At 33.2% G+C, this 24401-nt stretch overlaps 1 non-coding gene across 1 annotated transcript; it reads right to left on the bottom strand.

Annotated features, from left to right (window-relative positions):
• Positions 1–6710: 6710 nt before the first annotated feature.
• On the bottom strand, positions 6711–6817 carry LOC132693430 (U6 spliceosomal RNA). Its single transcript, XR_009616813.1, has one exon. It is a non-coding gene; the product is annotated as a U6 spliceosomal RNA (small nuclear RNA).
• Positions 6818–24401: the final 17584 nt, after the last annotated feature.

Below are 24401 nucleotides of genomic sequence, written 5' to 3'. Positions count from 1 at the left end.
TTTTCATGGACACTAAAATATAGTAAAGCAATTTTGTGTGATTCTTTCTAATAAACCTGAGATGCATGTCATGCACAGTATGTATCTACTGATAGGAAGGATACTTACCTATTTCTCTGTAAGAATATCAAGAATTTGGCCAAAGCAATTTCCTGAGGAAGTTTATACTTAGAACCTGCAAAGATGTCATACAAAGAAAAGAAAAGAAGGGAGCCAATTTTGGCTGAGGTGGACTGGCCTAAAATGGCAAGGCAGCACTATCAAGGAGTAAGCAACCATTGGAAAGAGCTTGGACATCACTGCCCATAATCTAGTGACTGCATATAGAAATATGTACACCTCAAAGTAGAGTGTATGGTCTTTGCAAGTGTGAAGAAATAGAGCTCTTTTTACAGGGAGTCTGATTTACAACTCTTGATGTATCACAGGTAACAATTTGCATTGGGCTGGGTGATATTTCTTTCTTTGTTGTTTTCTAGACTGTAAATGTGTTAAGAACAACATATTTTTAAAAACTTGCAAATAAGAGTAAAAATATAAATTCTTCAATTCAAAATTGTAATTCAGCAGTATTCTTTAAAGAAAAATCTTTTTCTCAGATAGCAGTGTTAAACAGTATATCCATTTTTCCCATTATTTCCACCAAATGAAAAATGATCAAAACAATTCTCTTTATCCATTTCTTCAGTACAGAACTAGCACAGCACAGAACCAGCAGCTAAACACAAGTCTACTAAGGACACATTTTTTTAAAAAAAAGAACTTTTTAAATATGGTTTCAGAAACCATATTTCAAAGACAACTCATTAATAAAAACTTTGAGATAAATGTTGACAATGTGTCACTATAATCAGAATTTATACAATAAATAAAATATCATTATATATATCAATTTAATACTTAAAATTACAGGTAGTGATAACCTGTGTAAAATACAGATTTTTTATTTTAACCTATTTCTTCACATTTTTAAAAAATGTTTATTTATTTTTTGAGAGAGAGAACACAAGCAGGGGAGGAGCAGAGAGAGAGAGAGAGAGAGAGAGAGAGAGAATCCCAAGCAGGCTCCACCACTGTCATCGAGGAGCCAGTGTTGAGGTCTGATCTCATAAACAGTGAGATCATGACCTGAGCTGAAATCAAGATTCAGACGTTTAACCAACTGAGCCACCCAGACGCCCCGCATTTCTTCACATTTTAAATAAAATAACAATAATGCCTCTTTTCAGGATTATGGTGCCATATTACAGAAAAAATAGGCAAAGTGTCTAGGAACATATTTGATATAGAATACACATAAATAAGTGATAGGTGATTTCACCCAGACCAACACAGTGATGAAGACATTCTGAGTTTCAGTAAATATGTTTAAACTATCAAACATAAATCATGTAGGTGAATTCTTTTAAATTTGGTACCTCTGATTTGGCAATATAAGTTACATCTTCTACAGATTGCAGACAATTTCATACTGTTTTCTTTATTTCCTATTAAAATGAGGCAAGCTAACTAGCTCTCTCTTAGTGTACTGCAAATCGACTTACTGATTTCAAACAGGTATCATTTCAATAAATGTTCAGATCAACAAAAACCAGGGTATAATCTGTTTCCTAGTCTGGATGCATTGTATATATACATATCTAAATTTTTATATAGATATAAATACACACACATTCTTGATGTATATATTTTTACTCTTACCTCAAACCCCTCTCTCTCTCTAACATAGTACCCCTCAGGTTTTTTGTTTATCTATTCCCATTTCCTACCAACTTTACCTGGAACTATTAATATAATTGTTCTTATTATCAGATCACAGAATATTTAGAACCTAAAAGATAATATTGGAGATAAGAAATAACCTTTCAAAAAATTAAATGCAGTCTGAGTATCTTGTGTATTATATATTTTATTAAGGTCATCTAGAGCATAACTGAATAAGTCAGAAATGCAGCATTATCAAATTATTCACAAGGGTTATCTAACTCATTAGAAATAATTGAAAATATCTTTAAAAGGTTGAAGATACGGCTGATGGAAGTTGGTGTGAGCAAAAAGAATACAACTACTTAATCAAAAAACTGGAGACTTTAAAGTTGCCTTTTGGTCTTGCAGTGATTTCTTGGATAAGACATGGACATCACTGTCAACAACTATATCAAATAGAGAATTTCTGCACAGCAAAGGAAACAATCAATAAATTGAAAAGGCAAATCTACACATTTGGGAATAGCAAAAAAGCAAAGGACTTGAGTAAATATTTCTCCTAGTTAATACAAACATATGCACATAAGCATCACTGGTGAATTCTACTTAATATGCTACCTATTTTTCCATAAAAGAATGCTTGAAACAGACTCTTCATGATTTTACAATTTTCTTAATGTAGCTCATAATTCTTTTAAAATGTATAAGGACATTTAACCCAACATACTATTCAATTTAACCTAAGCATTTATTGTTTTCTTTGAACCTAAATGATCCTAATAATAGCAAAGTTGACAAATAGCAATACATATATAATATACATATATGTTTAGTATAAAATGATAAACACATCTTAATTAATTAATATACTAGATACAACAGATATAAACACTTTATACATCCTAGTCATACAGATTGGAAAAATGTATTAGAATACAAAAAATTAAAAAAATATATATTTTATTTTCACTTTGACCTTCTTAATTTGTGATTTCTCTCTCTCTCTCTCTCTCTCTCTCTCTCTCTCTCTCTCTTAAATAGTCTTTCTTTTGAGGAAGATGAAACTCTCTTCATCCCATGGATGGATACAATTATATAACACCTACATCAGTGTAAATAACCTAGAAATCGGCTGAAGCCTTGCAGAACAGACTCTCCACAGCTAAATACAGAGAAGTCCACATCTAAGAGGCCAGGAAAGGCAGAGATGTGATCTAGAGCCAAATGAATTGTGGGGCTATCCACCAGAGGAGAGGAGAAAGCCAGACCCTATACCAGGCAACTCAGGCATGGGAGTTCCACACAGGGAAGATAATTCCCATAATATTTGGCTTTGAAAACCACAGGCGTCTAACAATCAGTGGGGCCTGACACCTGTCACTTTAAAAACTAGTGGACTCAGCTCTGGGAGTGCCTAAGAGTGATAGGAAACTGAGTTTCCACACTTAAAGAGACAACACAGCAAACAGACTCATGGAGATACAGCAAGATGCAGAAATTTGAAAAACACTGAGGGTATATGGGAAGGAGATTTATTTACTAATCTCAGAGCATGTGCTGAAGGGGCGGGGGTCTTTGGGGGACTTGAAAGGACAAAAGAACTAGAAGGCAGCATTTCCCTCCCTTGCAACCCAGCCTAGATACACAGACACCTGTTGGAACCAGTGTACAGCCAACAATTGTTACATACTTGCTAACAGCCAGCTCTTCCCCCATTCCTCTGCAGACACCCCTGCTCCAACCCTGCCTGGCAGCAGCTTTCTTGGGCAGCTGCAGCAGACCAGTGTGGACCTTGCTGGCACTGTATGCCCTTTTCCCACATTCTACTGTGGATCTGCCCCCTCCATTACAACCCCTCCAATATGCTCTTGGCCAGAGCAGTCCCACAAGACTGTCAGCCCCAACAGGGGCCAGCACCACTCTGCCCCAGAGAGAACAGAAGATAATCACAAACACCAGTCTAAGTGCAGTCCCAACAGTGGGGGCAGACATTAGGTCTGACTACGGGCCCCCACCCACCAATGAAAGCATTCAGGAGACAACACAGGGAGAGTGCCCTGAAGTTTGGTGCCACCACATCTCTGGCAAATACTTGGTCTTACTCAATTCAAGCCCAAGGCAGCCTCAGACTGGCCCATTGACAACACACGGACCAAACTATGACCAAAGCAGGCAAAGAGAGCCGCTAAAGACAACTGGACTGAAAGCAAACACTGTTCAGCCATAGTAAAGCACATGCAACACACACAGGAGACACTCCTGAAGCCAGGTTCTGGTGAACAGGGAACTTTGCACTGTAGGGCACTCCAGGACCTCTTCTTCACAAGGCCACTACTTGTAAGAGCAGAAGACATGGCTGATTTACCTAACACACAGAGACAGACAGAGTTAGACAAAATGAAGAGATGGTAAAAAAACAAATCGGAGACCAAAAACTCAATAACTGAAATTAGAAATAAATAAACTAGATGGAATAAATAGCCTACTAGAGTAATCAGAACTGATCAATGACCCAGAGGACAGAGTATTGGAAAGCAATAAATATGAACAAGAGAGATGGAGGAGAAAAAAATTATATATAATGTATATTATATATATATAATATACATTATATATATAATATACATTATATATATATATGAAAATAGACTAAGAGAACTCAGTGACACCATCAAGGCAATAACATTTGCATTATAAAGGATCCCAGAAGGAGAAGAGAAAAAAAGGAGGGCAGAAAATGTGTTTCAATATATAATAGCTGAAAACTTCCTGAACCTGGGAAAGGAAACAGAAATCTAGACCCAGGAGGCACAGAGAGTCCCCAACAAAATCAGCCCAAGGAAGTCTGCACCAAGACACATACTAATTAAAGTGAAAAAAGTACTGATAAAGAGAGAATTTTAAAAGCAGCAAGAGAAAACAAAACAGTTACATTTAAAGGAAACCCCATAAGGCTATTAGCTTATTTTTCAGCAGAAACTTTGCAGGCCGGAAGGGAGTAACATGCTGTATGCAAAGTGCTGAAAGAAAAAAAAAACTCTGCAGCCAAGAATACTCTATACAGCAAAGCTATAGTTCAGAATATGTGAAATAAAGAATTTTCCAGACAAATAAACAAATAAACGTTAAATAAATTAATGACCACCTAACCAGTCCTACAGGAAACGTTAAAGGGTACTCTTTGAGTGGAAAGGAAAGACCATAACTAGGAGTAAGAAAATTAGGAAGAACAAAAGCAAAAAAATTAACTACATTTATAAAAATCAGTCAAGGGATTCACAAAATAAAATAAAGTGTAACATCACATACTTAAAACATGGGGGGGTGGTGAATAAAGAATGTATTCAAACTTAAGTGAGCATCAACTTAATATAGACTGTGCTATGCACATGTTACATATAAACCTAAAAGTAACCACAAATCAAAAACCATTAATAAATATGCAAAAAATAAAGAGAAAGGAATCCAAATATATATGGATATGCAAAAAATAAAGAGAAAGGAATATGCAAAAAATATGCAAAAAATAAAGAGAAAGGAATCCAAATATATAACTAAAGAAGCCAACTTATCATTAGAGAAGAGAGTAACAGAAGAAAGGAGCTGAGGAAAACTACAAAACCAACCATGAAACAAGTAACAAAATGGCAATAAATGCATACCTCTCAATAATTACTTTGAATGTAGGTATACTAAATGCTCCAATCAAGAAAAAAACAGGGTAGGGGTTTCTGGGTGACCTAGTTGCTTAAGTGTCTGACTCTTGGTTTCAGCTCAGGTCATTATCTCACAGTTCATGAGAATGAGTCCTGTGTCTGGCTCCACACTGACAGCACAGAGTCTGCTTGGGAGTCTCTCTCTTCTCACTCTCTGCTCCTTCTCTTCTCTCTCTCCCCGCTTCCCACCAAATAAATAAAAACTTTTAAAAAAGAAACAAGGTGAAGGATTGTTTAAAAAAGCAAGATCTATCTATATGCTGTCTATAAGACCTAAAGACACATGCAGATTGAAAATGACATCATGGAAAGGCACTTATTCAAATAGAAGTAAAAAAAAGTCAGGGCAGCAATACTTATATTAGACAAAATAGACTTTAAAACAAAGACTGTAACAAGAGGTGACAGACACTATATAATAAAAGGAAAACTCCAACAAGAAGATTTAACAATTAGAAATACTTAGGCACCCAACATGCAATCACCCAAATGAAGCAGCTAACAACAAACATAAAGGAAGTAAGTCATAGCAATACAATAATAGTAGGAGACTTTAACATCCTACTTACATCAATGGATAGATCATCCAAACAAAAACTCAACAAGGAAACAGTGGCTTTGAATGACACATTAGACCAGATGGATCTAACGGATATATTCAGAACATTCCATCCTAAAACAGCAGAATGCACATTCTTTTCAAGTGCACATGGAACATTCCCCTGAACACATTGCAAATTGCACCACAAAACAAGTCTCAAAAAATTCAAAAAGTTGGTCATACCATGAATCTTTTCTGACCACAATACTATGAAACTAGAAATCAACCACAAGAAAAAATCTGGAAAGAACACAAATACGTGGAGGTTAAATAACATGCTACCAAGCAATGAATGGGTCAATCAAGGAAGGAAAGAGGAAATAAAAAACGCAGTGAGCCAAATGAAAATGAAAACACCACAGTCCAAAATCTTTGGGATGAAGGAAAAGTGGTCTTAGGGAAGTACATAGTAATAAAAGAGTACCTCAAAAAGCAAGAAAAATGTCCATATTACCCAAAGCAATCTACAGCTTTAATGCAATTTTTGTCAAAATACCAACAGCATTTTTCACAGATTTATCCATTCTTCCCAAATTATTTATTTATTCATTCAATCATTCATGTGACTATGAATTCAGTCGTATCTATGTGAATATATATATATGTATATATATATATATATATATATATATATATATATATATATATTCATGTATACATATTATCTATATTTGTGCATAAATATTTTTAATATGGACTGCTTCACAATTTTTGGTGTCATCCTTGTACAGGGGCTGTACTAGTCTTGTCTGTCTCATTCCAATTTTAGTATATGTGCTGCCAAAGTGAGGACTTATTTTATATTTTGAGTTATAATCTAGTACTACCTAATTTAATTACTCAGACTGTTTCAGCATTGGCCTGAGGGAGCTTTTTTATTGGTTCATGTATCCCTTTGTTATTTTTCACCAAACTGGAACAAATAATTTTACAATTTGTATAGAACCACAAAAGACCCCAAATAGCCAAAGAAATCTTGAGAAAGACGTGTTTATAGACTGTAAATTCATCAAAGAAAAGAAAGACAAGACTAGGGCTAATCAGACTCTGAATCTAAGACTGATTTGTTCTCCACACCTTATTGTACACTGAGAAAGTTTTCAGACTTACATTGTCTTATCTTTTGTAAAGAATTTTGAAATAGTAATATCTGTTGTAATTAAAAAAGAAATGAATTCAGTGAACCTGAGAAAAGATAGCATTATATATTTTTTTCTTTAGACACTCCAAATAACCTGAGTTAGAATTCTCAAAACTATTAAGCTAAGTACCACATTAATGAAAGTCATACTTAGTATGTTCCCAGAAAACATGTGGCAAACACTTGTTTGTCAATGATACTGTACTTTGTACTGGACATTTAGTTTTAATTCTAGGAGTGTACTGCTTTGAAATAACCACGTTGCAAAAATGACAAAGACAAATGAGTTTAATTCTACTAATTCAAATAAGATTTCTCAAAGGAAAGTAGAAAAATAATAAAAGTATTTTAACATTTTATTTAGAATCTTAGATATTTAATTCAGAATAGGCCAGGTAAGGTCAATTAAGGCCCACATGAGCCTATGTGAATACACATAAAATTAAATTTCAAAAAATTATTATAAGAAAAAATTAATTCAGATTGATATATGAAGATAAAACTAAAAAAATTCACATCATATTCAAGACTTAAAGATTTTTAAAACAATTTAAAGTAGAAATTAGAAATAAATGGGTAAGCTAAAAAGAATAATTAACAACTGTTATGTTAATAAAACAGTATTTTATTAATTGCTTTAAAATCTGATTTTAGGGCTAAATCGTGTGATATATTCATGAGGCTTCTTGAGTGTTGTGTGATTAAGTCACAACTCAAATTACTACTTCAGACTATTTACAAAATTGACCTTGAAAGTGATACGTCCTCAATTTTGTTATGGTCATTTCCTTTGTTCTTTTTTTTACAGAGAATTTTTACTTTTGAATAAAGGCAGGTGCCTAACGTTTTCTTTCTTTAGTAATAGATTTGCATACTGGTGCCTTGCTTAAAAGTAAGGTATTCATCGATGAGATCTAGACCCTTAATTTATCATCTAAAGAATTTACATGAATGGGTTAAGAATATCTTCTAGTTCTACTTTTTAAAGAGTGCTGTGATGTACTTTTTGCTAATTTTGAATGTGCTTTGGCAGGAATACTTCAAAATTTTTTTGAATAAATTCCCAAGGGATTTCTTAAATATAAATATTCCCAATATGTATACATAATGTATCCTTAGGAATAATTGATTATAATGGATCTTTCAATAAACAGTCCAAACAATTTCATACACAGATACACACACACACACACACACACACACACACACACACCTAGGAATGTTGAATTAGAAGATTAAAGCACCAGTATTATTATTTCTAGGATTTATTCAGAGACATTTAGAGTGACCTTTAAATTCCGTGGATTTCTAAATTGTATTATTCTTAATTGTTCTTACCTTTTTGTTCTTTCTTATAAATGAAAGCATCACTTTGTTTTGTTAAAAGGGTTGATCTCATGTTAAGTGTTCTTACCACAATAATAATATGAAAAATACAGCCATTCATTTTATGAAATATTATATGGCAATTTAAAATAGTGGAACAAATACACATTTATTCACCTTAAAAAACTCTGAAATCTCATAATCTACATAAAAACTCATAGATTTTATTATATATATATATATATATATATATATATATATATATATAAAATAAAATCTGTTTTTTAATTTAAAGAATAACAAAAGTAGAGTTCATGTGAATGAGAGTCATTGTCTGTGTCCACTACCAGTCCCTTAATTGTCTCTATTTCATAACCTGCTTCACTCAAAATAAATTTTCAATTGTCAATCAGAATGATTAGTCTACAATATAAATGTCATTACGATGCACCCATGCTTGAAGTTATTTCTACTTATAATTAATTTTAAACTTGGTTGGAATGCCCTTGCTTAAATAGCTTCAGCTTCTACCACATCATGCTATTTGTACCCACATGAAGTTTTACTGTCTTGGATAAATTTTCTACCTTTTGCTTTGTGGAGTTTTTGAACATATACTATGCTCTCAATATGAGCCAGTTTTGTGAGACACTTTGCCTTTCACCACAATTACATTGGATAAAACCTTCCTGAACCTATGATTTACATTGTGCCCCGTATGCTCTATCACAACTAATACTTCTTTTATGATAAATTTGAAACCCTTAATTGAGTTGCATATTTAATCGTCTTTTTCTTCTGCTAGATTGTAGACTCCTTAATGGTTAGTACTGCCATTTTCTTGTTCAGCAATTTATTACTGGTACATGTCAGAATATATTAAATATATATTACTGAACACCTAAATTGTGGTAGATTTCTTATACGCTAATGAAAGGAAGAGAGAAAAAAACACACAAAATATATAAACGTGATAAAGATCCAAAGATATGACAAAGATAGTGATGTACTATGATGTAAATTTTACAAATACTAAGATAACAATAAGATAGAGAATAGTTTAGGGGCACCTGGGTGGCTCAGTCAGTTAAGCGTCGACTTCGGCTCAGGTCATGATCTCGCAGTTTGCTAGTTCAGGCCCCGCGTTGGGCTCTGTGCTGAGCTCAGAGCTTGGATTCCGCCTCAGATTCTGTGACTCCATCTCTCTCTGTTCCTCCTCCGCTCACAGTCTCTCTCTCCCTCTCTTTCTCTCTCTCTCTCAAAAATAAATAAGGAATAAAAAAATAAATTAAAAAAAAGAGAATATTGGATTGGGAGGGATGGAATCTCTGAAGACATGATAGCTGAACTATCTGTGAATACTAATACTAAGAAGAAGAACTATATAAGGATTAGAATACACAGTAAATAAATAAAAAGCCCTGAGAAACCATGCTCAAAACTCACGTATATTAAGAGAACAAACAAAACAAACAAACAAACAAAAACAAGCAAATGAACCAAAAGTCAGGATACTGCATCAGGTCCTTGTGAGATAAGGGAAAGTGACTGGGGATAAGGCCAGGGAGTTGGGAAGAAGTTAGCTTGTAAAACATTCTATAGGCCATGGTGGAAATTTAGATTTGTTTTTGCTTGAAATGGAAACCATCAAACGTTAATAAGCAAGACTTTCCTATGATAATGTTTATTATATAAATGAAAGATCTTATAACTGCTATGTCAAAAATAAAATGTACAGTCTGTTTTTATATAAACGCACACACACACACACATATACATGTATATGTGTATGTATATGTATATGTATATGTATATGTATATGTATATGTATATACACGCACTCTGTTCAAAAGATGATGGTGGCTTAAAATAAGTTGTAAAATGAAGACAGCAAATGTGATTAAAATTGGAAAAAATATTTTTGAGGTTGAACCAAAAGAAATTGCTTATAGTTTGGCTTCAAGTATGGGGAAAGAGATAAATAAATAGTATCTTCTATTTTGTTGTTAAAATTTTCAGTGAACTAAATGACTGTTTTTATTACTTATGCACTAGAGAAGGAGCAGATTACAGCAGAAACTGAGAGGTACTTTTTGTCTCAATTACATTTGAGATGCCAGTTAGTCTTCAAAACGAAGATGCTAAACAGATAGTTTCATGTGTGTGTGGAGCCCAGGGCTAGATCAGAGATGAAGATTTAGACTTGAGACCCATTAAGATACATATGGCAGCAGATTTATGAGATTTTTCTGATTGCCTAAAGTAAAAGAAAATGATTAGCTAGAACCTTTAACACTGAATCCTGTGTAGTTTTCCACTTTCTAACTATAGCAGAAGAAAGAGACTAAGAAAAGACAGGGAAGCAATTAAATTTTCATGGAAACTTAGAACAACCAAAAAAAAGGCTTTCAATTATAGAAGAAATATACACCAAGCTAAATATTATTGAGAGTTCAGACAATTTTAAGGAAGATAAATGAATACTGCATTTGCCAAGGTTGAGGTCTTAGTGAATCTGAGAATTATTTTTGTGGGTCATGAGAATGAGTGACCAAATGGAATAAAACAAAGAGGAAATAAGGGAGATGTCATGTATCAATTACTCTTTGGTGGGGGGTGTTGTATGAACAAATAGGGAAATGTAAAAGATAGTAAAAAAGGACACTAGAAATTAATCTGTTTAAAGCAAAACAAGTGATATCTGCATACTAATTGAAATGATCCAGCAGAAGCAAAAGCAGTAACAGTAAAAAACAGAATAATTATAATAGTAAATGTTCTTGAGTAGGCTCAATGGTGTGAGATCCAGACATCAAGAAGACTGGCTATTTACAGTAGTCTGGATAATTCTTAGATAGTAAGAGAAGAAAAGATACAATAATCACTAATGGATTTAATAAACATTTAGTGAGTATTCCACTAAATATTTACTAATAACTCAAAGTTGTCAACAAATCCCCATCTCTCCCTCCTTTGCAGAAACACTAAATTTGAAACATACATATGACCAAAATGGTGGAAAGTCAGAAATTACTCTTTGATGATATTTTCAATGAATAAGTTTGGTAGAGAGGTAAATAAGAGAGGTAACAGTTTGTAAAGTAAATAGCAATACCTAAGAAAGTAACCAGTGGCTTTGAGGAAGGTATGAGGACGAACGGTTTGGAAGTAGAAATGAAGAGTAAGTCTGTCTATAGCATATACATATATATATATATATATATATATATATATATATAGTGTGTGTGTGTGTGTGTGTGTGTTTGTGTGTGTGTGTGTGTGTGTGTGTGTATCAAAAGAGAGAGAGAAAGGGTTTATAAGTCAAAAAAACTCATCAGATTAACACAGCTCTCAGAAAAATAGTAAAAATGGGTTGTGTCATTGGAGAGAAATAATCTCTCAATATGGAAAGGAAATAAAGGGAATGTTTCCAGAAATCTGAGGACATACAAATGTTTACTTGTGACTGATTTGAGATTCTAGTAGGCATGACAGAGAGCCTGAAGTCAGAAGGAAGAACCGAAAGGTGAAAGGAGAATCTAGATGTGACACTAGATGGGATTATCCTCATGGGATATGGTCTCCCAGTACTGTGAGGTCATAGGGATGGAGCCAAAGCTTTGAATGAAGAAGCTAAGCAGTGCTTCTGTCTTATTCTTCTTGAGGTATGAAGTTGTGACTCAGCTGGAGCCAAGGGTCCTACACAGATCTCAGGACTCACTAGCAATGAGGTGGAATTAAGCCCCTTTGCTTCCTAGAAAAATATTACCAAAAACATAGTGATACCACTTCCATCTGTGAGCAGATACAATATATAATCTGAGATCTTAATTTTAATTAACTATCGTAGAGAATTTTTAATTAGCATCTAAATTATGAGAGATTCTTAGCAAACGTTTAAAGACTTCTAGTCCTAGACAATACAGGGACAAGTCTCGGTATAGAATAGTCCATTTAGGCCTGAGATTCAGTGAGTAAATAAATGGTAGAGAAAGTATAATACAAAAGGGTAGAACTTTAAACATGAAGACAATAGACATAAAACAGTCTGGAAATTTCAGTTAAAGGGAAACACTCAAAATACGACAGTGGGCTAAAATAGTATCATCACTACAGCATTATTACAATGGTTTAGGTTTCTAGAGATAATATTTAGTCATCAAGGCAAGGAATAAGTTTCATTAGCATAGTAAGTTAAAAATCTTTACCCTTAAAACTATTCATTTCATACAGGCTCATGTTCAAATTTGTTTAAAATTTTCCTGGGTGCCTCATGAGCTAAAGCCTCAGTTTTCTGGAAATCACAGCTAGCCTGGTAAACAATATCCAAACATCTCTAGGTAATTTCACTCTCAGTTAAGGAACATCTTCTATAGAAATCAGTAAGAGAGCAGATATTTACCAAATTTTATTTTCAGTATGAGTTTTTACTTTACTTGATCATTTTCCTTTAATTAATTTCTTGTTTCCACACCCCTCTTGACTAATTAGAAGGAGAATCTTGGTTGATGCTTTGAACAGCTGTTACTGTAAATACAAATTCAACTGAGTTTTTTAGGAGACAGATAATATGAAAAGCAAATAGATTTTTGGAACTTAATGTTGTAAAATACAAGAGTAATGAAATTTATTAATAATAAATCAAATGTTTACCTCATAATCTGTGAACCTGAAACAAATGAGTTTCTACTTAGCTCTTTTGTTTATTAGGGTGAGATCAGACATTTTCATTTTAAGATTACATAGAAACCTTAAAGTGTTCCACAGCACATTGGTCTATACATCTTTAAAAAGTGTTGTGCCGAGCAGATTTATGATTTACAAAACAGGGATATGATTAGTAAAACAACTAATGTTTTTATCTCATAACTTCTCAAATCCTTTATCGAGTAATGTGCTGTTTGATCACAGGATCTATTTTTCAGGACATTTCTCTTAGATTGATATTCCATGGAATATACTTTGAAGCATATTGTTATATTTATTTAGTTAGTAAACCACTCTGAAAAATTAAACAAGAAATAATGAAACAGAAAAATCTCTTCTCTTATTCTTCAACAAAAATGACAGAGAAAATGCCAAAAAATTTTAAAATAATATATCTATCCCCACGCTACAATTATGGAAGGTCAAAAACTGCAAATTATATCATATGATGAAGAAATTATCTTTTGCTTTATACTTAAATTTTATCTCCTTAATCTCATTTATTTTTTCTGCTCTATCACTTTGGCCACCTTCTTTATAATGAAATTATCTATAATTGAAGTGATTACTACTTCCTTAAACACAATGAAATGCAGCTGGAGGGGACTAAAGGAATGAATAATTAATACTGAAAATATAAGTAAATGACATCATTACAACTAAAAGGTCTCTCACCTGAATTTTAATATTAGACAACACTTACTTCTTGTGTGTTTTCCCCAGCTTTACTGAGTTACAACTGACATATAGCTACATAAGAGCTTAAGGTATTGATTTGATCCACTCACATACTGCAAAATGACTGCCACCTTTTCTCTGGCTAACAAAATTTATCAGGTCACATATACACTTGAAAGTAGCCAACACGTGTATGACACTATATATTAGGCACAGCCTTAAGTGTTGATTTTCTCGCTAAATTTTTACCACCATCCTATGGAATTTCATTATGATAATCTCCCCATTTTATAGTTGAAGAAAGAGGCTGATTGAACTGAAGCTGTTTGCTAAGGGCCAAGGTAAGGACATGGTACAGCCATGTTTGATAGTAGATAGTCTGCCTTCAGACTCCAACTCCTCAAACCTTCCTTATTCTCCAGATCATCATAACGATAAGGAGAGATCATTCGCTATACTAATAATACTTTTGCTTGGGCTGCTATTCACCCTTTTAATATAAATTCACCCTTTTAGTGTAAAAGCATGTATTTGGCAAGAAGATAGCTATTGGCATAAGTAATTTTATTAATGATCATAAAATTATTTCCTTGCTACATGAAAGAAAACCTTATCTTTATATAGAAAAAAAGAAGAAAGCTTAACACAAAAATAGACTCAATCAGGGCTGCGAAAATTTGTCTTTATAGTGGTAAAATCCTGGTTAAATAGTTAAATAGATATTAAATGATTCACTTTATTGTTTCTAAAATAATAAACACTGTGCATTTTTGTATAATCCATCACTCTATTTAACAAATATATGATATGTGTTAAGTGAGTACACCAATTATTAGTGCTTAAATAAATGTTATTAAATAAAATCATTCTTAATATCTTTTTTCTGTTTAAATGCTTCTTTGTACCATCCATAACAGAAGGTTAATCCATTTTAAACATGGACAACATCATGTTATTATTTTCTTATTCAAGCATTTTTCATGATTTTCAGTCTTTTTCTAAGTACTGTACAAAGAAATGAGTCACCCATTCAAACACTAACGGGATAAAATGAAAAAAACAAACAAACTACAGACAGCGTGATATTTACACAACAGTTGAAACTTCTATCCTCACAGAAAGAAAATAGTGTTTTGACTTGTAAACAGAAAAAACAACTAGGGATGTCAGTATTGGAGAATAATACAGACTATAGATGTTATGTTCTTACATTCTCACTTTTCTGACCATAATCACAATTTAAAATGAAACTTGTGAATAAAGAGTATTTGAAAATAATGTAAGATATAATGATGATAACACATTACAGGCAAAATGACTACATTTGTTTTTCTCTAAGATTTGACCACCCCTAATGAACCCCCCAACTAAAGTTATGGATTTAAGAAATTGTTAAAAACTGTAGTTCTGAAAAAAAAAAATTGGGGACTGATGTACTTACATAGCATACTGGAAACCAAATTGAATAACCTGTATGTCCAGGAATTATTTTTCCAAGATTCAATTTTTAAAGGAGCAATGAATTATTTTTTGAAGTATTTTATTCCATAAGAGCAAAAAGGGTAAAGATACATACCCTGCCACCCTTTTTTAAAATTGCCATTATATTCTCCTAAGTGCCATGTCTATAATTAGATGGCCATTGCCATTTACATCTATGGAATGTGTAAGGAGATTCCTAAATCTCATCATCATATATCATTTTAATTATTTTTTTCAAAAACAGGTGATCTATTTATTATTAGACCTCTGTGAACAAAAGTGTCTCTATACCTTTGGAACCCAGTCCATTCAATCACTTTTATCATCAGTATTTATCATGTGAAAATATTACCTGATAAAAGTTAAGAACTTTTATCTCACTTTACCCTTTGGTGAGATTAAAGGTAACTAGCCACCAACTTTGTCCTTATAATAAGGCCCTTAATAAGCAGAGGCAAGGTTATTCATTAGCACTAGATAGTAACAGGCAAAGGAATCCTCTAATTGCCAAATTATGGTCAGAATGAAAAATGTATTTATTAATATTTTTCTTAAATACAATAGAATAATATAAGCTTAAGGGAAAAAAGGATAGAGGAAAAAAATAGAACACTTTGACACATCTACGATTTCACAGAATGAAACATATGACCTGAAATATTATGTTGTAAAACTGGGATGGATAATTATATCTAAAAATTTTTTTTATGTATATTTGTTTATTTTGAGAGAGTTGGGGCTGGGGATGAGAGAGAGGGAGAAAGAATCCCAAGCAGGCTCCACACTGTCAGCATGCAGCCCACCTTGGAGCTCCATCTCACGAACTGTGAGATCATGACTTGAGCTGAAATCAAGAGCTGGTTGCTTAACCGACTGAGCCACCCAGGTATCTGTGAGGTGGATAATTATAAATGCAAATATATCTATGTAGATTTAATAAGATTTAAGGGAAAATAATGCACACTTCCAAATAGAAGCAATACTCTGTATACGATGTTTCTTACAAAATTGAGGCCCTTTATGTCTAGGAATCCTGACAGCAGTTGACCAAGAAAAACAGTCCCAATCTGAAAGAATAATCTAAGTCAATACTTTGTAACAACTACAAAGAAGGTTATTTGACAATAATTATGTTAACAATTTAAAATGAGAATTATATTTTCTAACCAGCATAATTATGCACACCAAAATATAATTTTGGATATGATGAAAATCCTTGTAGTAATAATGGGAGGCAATTGTCTCTGCTCTTGTCCCAGGGCTATCTCCTCTTTTTTTTTTTTTTTCTTTAAATCAAGAGAATTTTTCTCTTCTGATCATTTTCTGCTCATACCATCTTATTCTTTCATGTGTCCTTCTGCCCTGGAATGGTTGGTAATATCTTTCAGCTAATATTACCAGAATATTCTTCTATGTCTGCATAAAAATATTTCAAACTTGGCTTTTAACGACTTAGTTTTTTATCAGTGATATGCTCTGGAGGATTTCTTTGCTCCCATTTGCTTTGAAGAAATTTTAACTATTACTTACTTATTAAGGAGGAACGACTTCTCATTCTATTTAGGTTATCTCACATCTATAAATGTCTTTAATATGAATTGTACTTCTTGAACAAGTTGTCATAATATTTTACCTAATTAAAATTTTGCTCTATTACAGCAGTGGGTGAGATGCCACATACTTGTTTTCCTTTGGATGAAAAACAATAATGCCTGGTCTGTTCTGATACTGGATACCTTACATGATGCACAAAATTACCGATACCACAGGTTTTTGTTTGGTTTTGTCAATGAAATGTTAAATGTCTCTCTCATACCAAATTAGCCTTTAAAGTTTATCTTTTCGGGGCACCTGGGTGACTCAGTCAGTTAAGTGCCGACTTTGGCTCAGGTCATGATCTCATAGTTGATGAGTTGCAGCCCCAAGTCGGGCTCTGTGCCTACAACTCAGAGCCTGGAGCCTGCTTCGGATTCTGTGTCTCCCTCTCTCTCTTCTCCTCCCTACTCTCTGTCTATCTCAAAAATAAATAAACATTAAAAATTAGAAAAAAAAGTTTATCTTTTCATTCCAGCTTGGTGATGGTAGTAAAAGTTGATAAGAAAGAATTCTACCCTTGAACGCACAAATCAGTAGGTATAATCAGAAGTAACTGTATTTTTTTCTTCTCGATACTTTTAACGATTCTATAAACCTGTTTAAATGATATGATTAAAATTGCGTGCAATTTTGTCTCTCACTTATCCAACTTTGCTCTAGCTTCTTACAAAGATATTCTCATTCACATAAAACCAAGTTATGCTATGTGCATACAACATACTGCATATAACCAAGTACCCAGTAAAAGGACAATGTTTGGCCAATAAGACAATATAGCTGGGAAGGTGTCACTCTTATTTTGTGATAAAATGATTTCCAAGTCAAATATCTTTCTTAAATGTGATTCTAGATCCAAGACAAAAGAAAATCATTTGCAAGAAAATGGAGTGCATCTATTCTCACTTATGGGCAAACCGATCCAAACTCTAGAAAAAGCATGGAATCAGTAGTATCACTGAGTACTTACAATGGCAACAATGTGTAATGTGAATGTAATGAGGAAAGCTGTGTGACAGTGAAAAGGTAGGGTTTCACAGAGCTTAAACTTCCATCAATAAACTTTGAGTTGGACACAGCTATAATTGAGTTATTTCTCTTTTATTTAATCACTTTTAATGTGTGTTAAGTGAGGTTAAAAATACCTCTTTCCATGTGTTAAAATTATACTAATGAAAGTAAGTAAAGTGTAAAAATGTTTACTCACCAGTCATGGTTACTTTTCTCAGTTAAAGTCCAGAGACCATTGATAAATGAACTCTTAGGTTTTAGGAAGGAAAATTTTCCACTCAAGTTTTTTATATTAATTTTTTTTAAAAATCAGACAGGGTGCATTTAAATTGTACTGTAGCCACTAAATTGTCCATGAGTGATTATTACTGAGTTTATATGACTTAATATATCTACACATGTCTCAAAACTGTAGAAACTGTATTATGTGAAAAGCTTATTGACAATTCCATGTTAAAATAAGTAATGGAAAAATCAATCTATTTAAAAGAACTTCACATACGATTAAAATAACTATTTCAAAGCCATAAAGTTTAAAACTAAATTCATTTTACTCATGCCCAGAAGGTATTCACAGTTCATCACATATCTGATGAAAGCTGTCTTTGCACATTAACTATTTCATTTTTCCCAGCAACAAAACCATGAGGAAAAACAAAAAAAAAAAAGAAACAAAAAAACAAAAACCCTCTAGGTGTGAAAATCTTGGCATTCCAGCTGTTCTCAAGGATAAGCCTATGCATTTTTGACCTTTCAATTTGTTCCAAGAATTTTCAACCAGCTCTTCCCTGCATTATTTTCTGGAAATTTTATGATATGGGATTCTTGTCTTACTCATAATATGGCTCAAAATGAATAAAGCGTTCATTTTATTTTTTCTTACATTACATGGAATAATTAACTTTTTCCAAAAAATAAAATAGCAAGAGAATGAATGAAAACACAAAATAACTGATTTTGAATAATCAGACAAAAGTAAGAAAATAGGTTCCCAGTGAGACTGGATCTCTTTATATCAGAATGGAAGTGTTGCTTTAATTTTTGATATTCTGTCTTTATTATTTTTACATTTAGCCTTTTTTTATGGATGATGAATTTGCATAATTGAATCCTACAGTGAAATGCACACTTCTCTCCCTGTGCTCCGGCAATCTGCAATTCCCACAGATAATCGTATTTGTTTCTTATCTGTCATACCAGAGTGTCTTAAAGAAAATTCTTCCACTTGTGAATGTATGCTTACCCTCCACTTTTTATGCACAAAGTAGTATACTGTGTACATAAACCTCATCTTCTGATTTCTCACTTAATATATCTTAGAGTCTATGTTCATATAAGTAAACAGAGAGCTTCTTTATTGACTAGAGTAGCACATCATAATATTATTTGCTATAGTAGCAATGTATTTTAACATTATTTTCCCCAAACACATTGAGATTATTTTATTTAATTATTGCTTTTGCTGTTATAAACAATGCTGCAATTAATGACTTTAATGCAAAAAGCATACATGTAGAATATTTCTCAATTGAGTCAGAGAGTGAACCATTTGTAATTTTAATATTAATATTGTAAGTATAATGAAACTAACACATCCTCCCTACAGATCTCATAGTTTGCACTCCCACTAACTTTATAAGAGAATGTCTATTTCCCAGCAGCCTCATTAACAAAGCACATTGTCATTTATGTTTCAGGTTTAGATGGAGTAACAGGGACAGGATACACTTCTGGAACTAAAAGACTTTGTTCTGGCTTTCCTTTGATTAGTGTTAGCATGACCTACAGCTTTCAATCACTTTCCTTTTAACCTACAAGAGTCTTTGTATTTACATTTATACTTTAAGTGAGTTACTTGTAGGTAGAATACAGTGGGTTTTCTTTCAGATCTCCATTTTCAACCATCAGCAAATGCAGAGGTATTCCAATAGAGAGGAATTAGTGATGATGGATGTTTCAGTGCAATGCTGCTTATATTGTAGTATTTGTTATATTATGTCTTGAAGAATAATGTGTGATATGTATACTGTCATAGAGTAAATAGAACTGTGATTTATGGTTCACCATTTGCATAACTATTTTAATATGCCACCCTCTATCCTGCTTTAATACATTTCAAAGCAAATTAATCCTATTCTCCTTTACAATTCTTCTTTCTGCGTTGTGGGCTACGGAGGCATTGTTAAAGAAATTATGGGGCTCTGTGATAGATTCCTGATGCTGTGTTCTCCCTCCCCCCTTCCTTTTATTATGTCTCACTACAACAATGAACTTGAAGGGGCGCCTGGGTGGCGCAGTCGGTTAAGCGTCCGACTTCAGCCAGGTCACGATCTCGCGGTCCGTGAGTTCGAGCCCCGCGTCAGGCTCTGGGCTGATGGCTCGGAGCCTGGAGCCTGTTTCCGATTCTGTGTCCCCCTCTCTCTCTGACCCTCCCCCGTTCATGCTCTGTCTCTCTCTGTCCCAAAAATAAACAATGAACTTGAAGATGAAGTAACAGATTTGTGACTTTCAGATACTTCCCATATTTATACCCGTAATATCTTACTTAGGTAATGCTGGCAGGAGGACATGGAATCCAATAGAATTCTCTTTATTATAAAACATTTTGTTTTTCACAGGGTGTCCGTTTCTAATTGCTAGTTTCAGGCAATGCAGATCCGCTATTTGGATGAGAAAATTTTTTCAACACAATTTATGAAAAGTTTGCAAATTTCTAACCTTCTATTTTTTCATTAATTTAATTGGGGGAAACTTAGAAACTAATATTCTTGTTATAAAACATTATTTTGAAAAAAAAAACAGGCTGTTATTTGAAGAATTTCATTATTGGGACAAGATGATAAAGATAGAGAACTTGAGTGTTTGGGCAAGTACTAATGAAGCAGCACATTTTTCTTTCAGGACTATGTTACTACCACTATTACACCATTTAATCTCCAGATATTAAAGACATTTTTCTCTAGAGAAAATGTTCAGTTAATCTCATAGGTAAATTTGACATGCAATCCACAATTAATTCAAGTTGAGCATATTTCAGTTTACACCAACATGTGTTGGAATGACAGTGATTTTCCCTACATTTTCAAAATTGTCAACTTATGATTACTTCATAAGTGTTTTAGGTTTTATATTATTTTATTTATTTTTTTCAATTTTTATTTAAATTCTAGTTAGTTAACATATAGTGTAATATTGATTTCAGTAGTAGAATTTAGTGATTCATCACTCACATATAACACCCAGCGTTCATCACAACCAGTGCCGTCCTTAATACCCATTACTCATTTAACTCACCCCCTGCCCATCTCCCTCCCTCAGCCCTCAAGAGTCTCTTATGGCTTATTTCCCTCTCTCTCTCCATCCCTACCCCATATGTCCATCTGTTTTGTTTCTTAAATTCCATATATGAGTGAAATCATATGGTATTTTTTTTCTCTGACTTATTTCACTTAGCATAATACACTCTTGCTCCATCCATGTCATTGTAAATGGCAAGATTCCATTCTTTTTGATGGCTAGGTAGTATTCCATTGGGTATATATACACACCACATCTTTATCCATTCATCATGGATAAAGTCAATGGACATTTGGGCTCTTGCCATAGTTTGGCTCTTGTTGATAGTGCTGCTGTAAACATCAGGGTGCATATACCCCTTAGGTTTTATTATTTACATAAAATAGATGTTACATATTACATGTTAACTGTGATTAAAATAACTTTTTTATCTTAAGAAACGCTATGATGCTCCTTCTTTATGACTAAAAGGTACATGATCTAAATTATACTGAGAAATATTATTTAGCACTTTGCCTAGAGTAGCTTTGAAAATATATTTATCTGTTGACTGCTTGACCTGTAGGCTTGATTTTGATATCCACTATGATGTTTAATTCATTAATATTTTCAATACATACACATAGGAAATAATGATACATTTTGCATATTGGCATATAAGAAAAAAAGGAAAAAGTCAATTAAATTGATAACTGTAATGTCACTGTATTAGCCTGTGCCTAAACATCACTAGTTTTGAGAAATTGTTACTACTTGAGGAAATCCATTCCATTTTGTAACGTCTATTAGCAAGTCTCACTCCATGTCCACATATACAACGTTCTTTTTTGGTTTTTTGTGTTTTTTTTAAGCAGGGATCATTCCTAGCACCTCATTTGCCTTCAAGTTTATTTAAAGACCAAGAAAGAAAACCAACATTTACTACATTTCTCCCACGTGGGCCATTTCTTTCTCTTTTACCTTATTGTTGTTCTACTTAAATATATTAATATACCCTAAATTTCTTTAATAAAATAAGATTAATTTAATATTTCAGTTATGGCATGTTTCAAACAGACTAGTCACATTGCATCAATTTTAAATATATTTACCTTACTATAATAATTGATTAAGCTATAGAATCTATAGCAAACCCACTTGACTTTTCTCTGAGAAATGAGTAAGTTTTCCTTAAATATTCATATTTATCCTGATATTTTAAAAAAGAGTATCAACAATCTACCCATGTTATTTGTTTATTCCTTAAACTTTGTGTTGAAGATATGTACTTTACTTTACTTTCCATTCTCAGATAGAGCTGTCAATAGAAGTATGGAACAAATGAAAAAGCTCAGAAAATATAAACCTTAAATAAATAAAATGCATCAGTGGTTAGTAAAATGATTATCAGTTTAAATTATAATCCTTTACATTATAAAATAACATGAATTTATTTATGCATTTATTCATGATGTGAAATAACCTAACAACATATTTAATCTTAAGTCCATTTTGGATCAATCTAATTAAGTAGACTTTTTAATCATAATATAGTTTGATCACACTGTCCTAAAAACGAATTTAACCTTTTCAGTAATAAAACTTGTGTTTTATTCTAACAGCAATGAGGAATAGTAAAAATACTTTCTATTTGGAATGACATACAACATCGGATGAGGATAAATCATCAGACTGGTCAGTTATAAAGTTCAAAAAATTCTTCCATTATATTTATTATAATAATGAAATTGTTATTAATGTAATGGTTGATATTTAGGGAACCCTTGCTAAATCTACAGCTAGGATAAAATAGCAGATGTAATACAGTGCACTCAAACCAAGAATAATAACATCTACAGAGAGACTTTTTTAATTCTTAGAGATGAAGACAAGGGTCATAATGAGTGTGTTTGAAGGTGCTCGGTTGTTAATGCAAATAAATGGAAGAGATTATGTATGTGAAAAACTGGAAAACACATTTATCCTTTAAAGGAGGTAACTGATGCTTAGCTAGCTAAATTGTTAAAAGTGTTTAACCTTTTAAATTCTCATTTCATTGTCATGGCATTTAAAACAAGTGAACTACATATGAGCCAAATTTTTAAGAAATGTATATTTGAAGTAGTCTACTTTGTCAATTTCCATGTTGCAAAACTTCCAATATGGCCAATTTAAACTTGTCAATGTGGGGTGCCTGGGTGGCCCAGTCAGCTAACAGTCTGACTTTGGCTCAGATCATGATTTCACGGTTGGTGAGTTCCAGCCCCATGTCCGGACCTGTGCTGACAGTTCAGAGCCCGGAGCTTGCTTCAAATTCTGTGTCTCCCTCAATCTCTGCCCCTCCCCTGTTCTCTCTCTCTCTGTCTCTCTCTCTCAAAAATACATTTAAAACATTAAAAATAATAAATAAAAAATAAAGTTGTCAATGTGATGTCATTGAACACAGGACTGAGAAGAGTCGCATACAAACATTCCATACAAGCATGTAAAATTCATCTTTATCACACCACTCTCACAGGCCATGGACTTGCTCAGTTTTAACAAGCTTTTTGACATCCATAAGCACAAAGAAGTCTATCAAAGGGATCTTATCTACATACTGTTACATGTGTAAACAATTCAACTCTCTCTATACTCTGTTCAGCTTTCTTGGTCTTAGTACATACCCTCTAATTCATATTTGCTTCTTGCTTTTCTATACTTGCTGCTCAACTCCTTCCCACCCACTCAAATTTTTTTCATTTATGGTGACTAGTATCTTTTGGCTTCTCTAGGTCACTTCACCCAACATACAGTTTCTTGTGTTTGGTTCTCTATGCTCCCCACCAACATACCCAAGACAGTCCTGCCTCTCTTCCAGTCCTGAGCCCACTTCCAGAGTTTCTTGGACTTTGCTCAGGAGAGGACAATGGAAAATAAATACAGTTTTACACTGACAACATAGTTTTTCTATTACCAAACTGGAATAAATACCCTAACACAGGTATGCACTAAGTATTGTAAAAGTGTGAAAAGGTGACCTCTAAAAAATCTGAGGTGGCTAATAAAGGATGGAGAAGAAATAATCCTGGAAGAAACTGGGAAGTCAACATCTTCAAAGAAAAGAGTACTAACATTAGTCCACATGATGATTGATTAAATAAATGTACCTTCACCATTTATA

The sequence above is a fragment of the Panthera onca genome, chromosome B1 (genome assembly GCF_046562875.1).
Source record: "Panthera onca isolate mPanOnc1 chromosome B1, mPanOnc1 haplotype 2, whole genome shotgun sequence".
Classification (NCBI taxonomy): domain Eukaryota; kingdom Metazoa; phylum Chordata; class Mammalia; order Carnivora; family Felidae; genus Panthera; species Panthera onca.
This window is presented reverse-complemented; position numbering and strand designations above follow the sequence as displayed.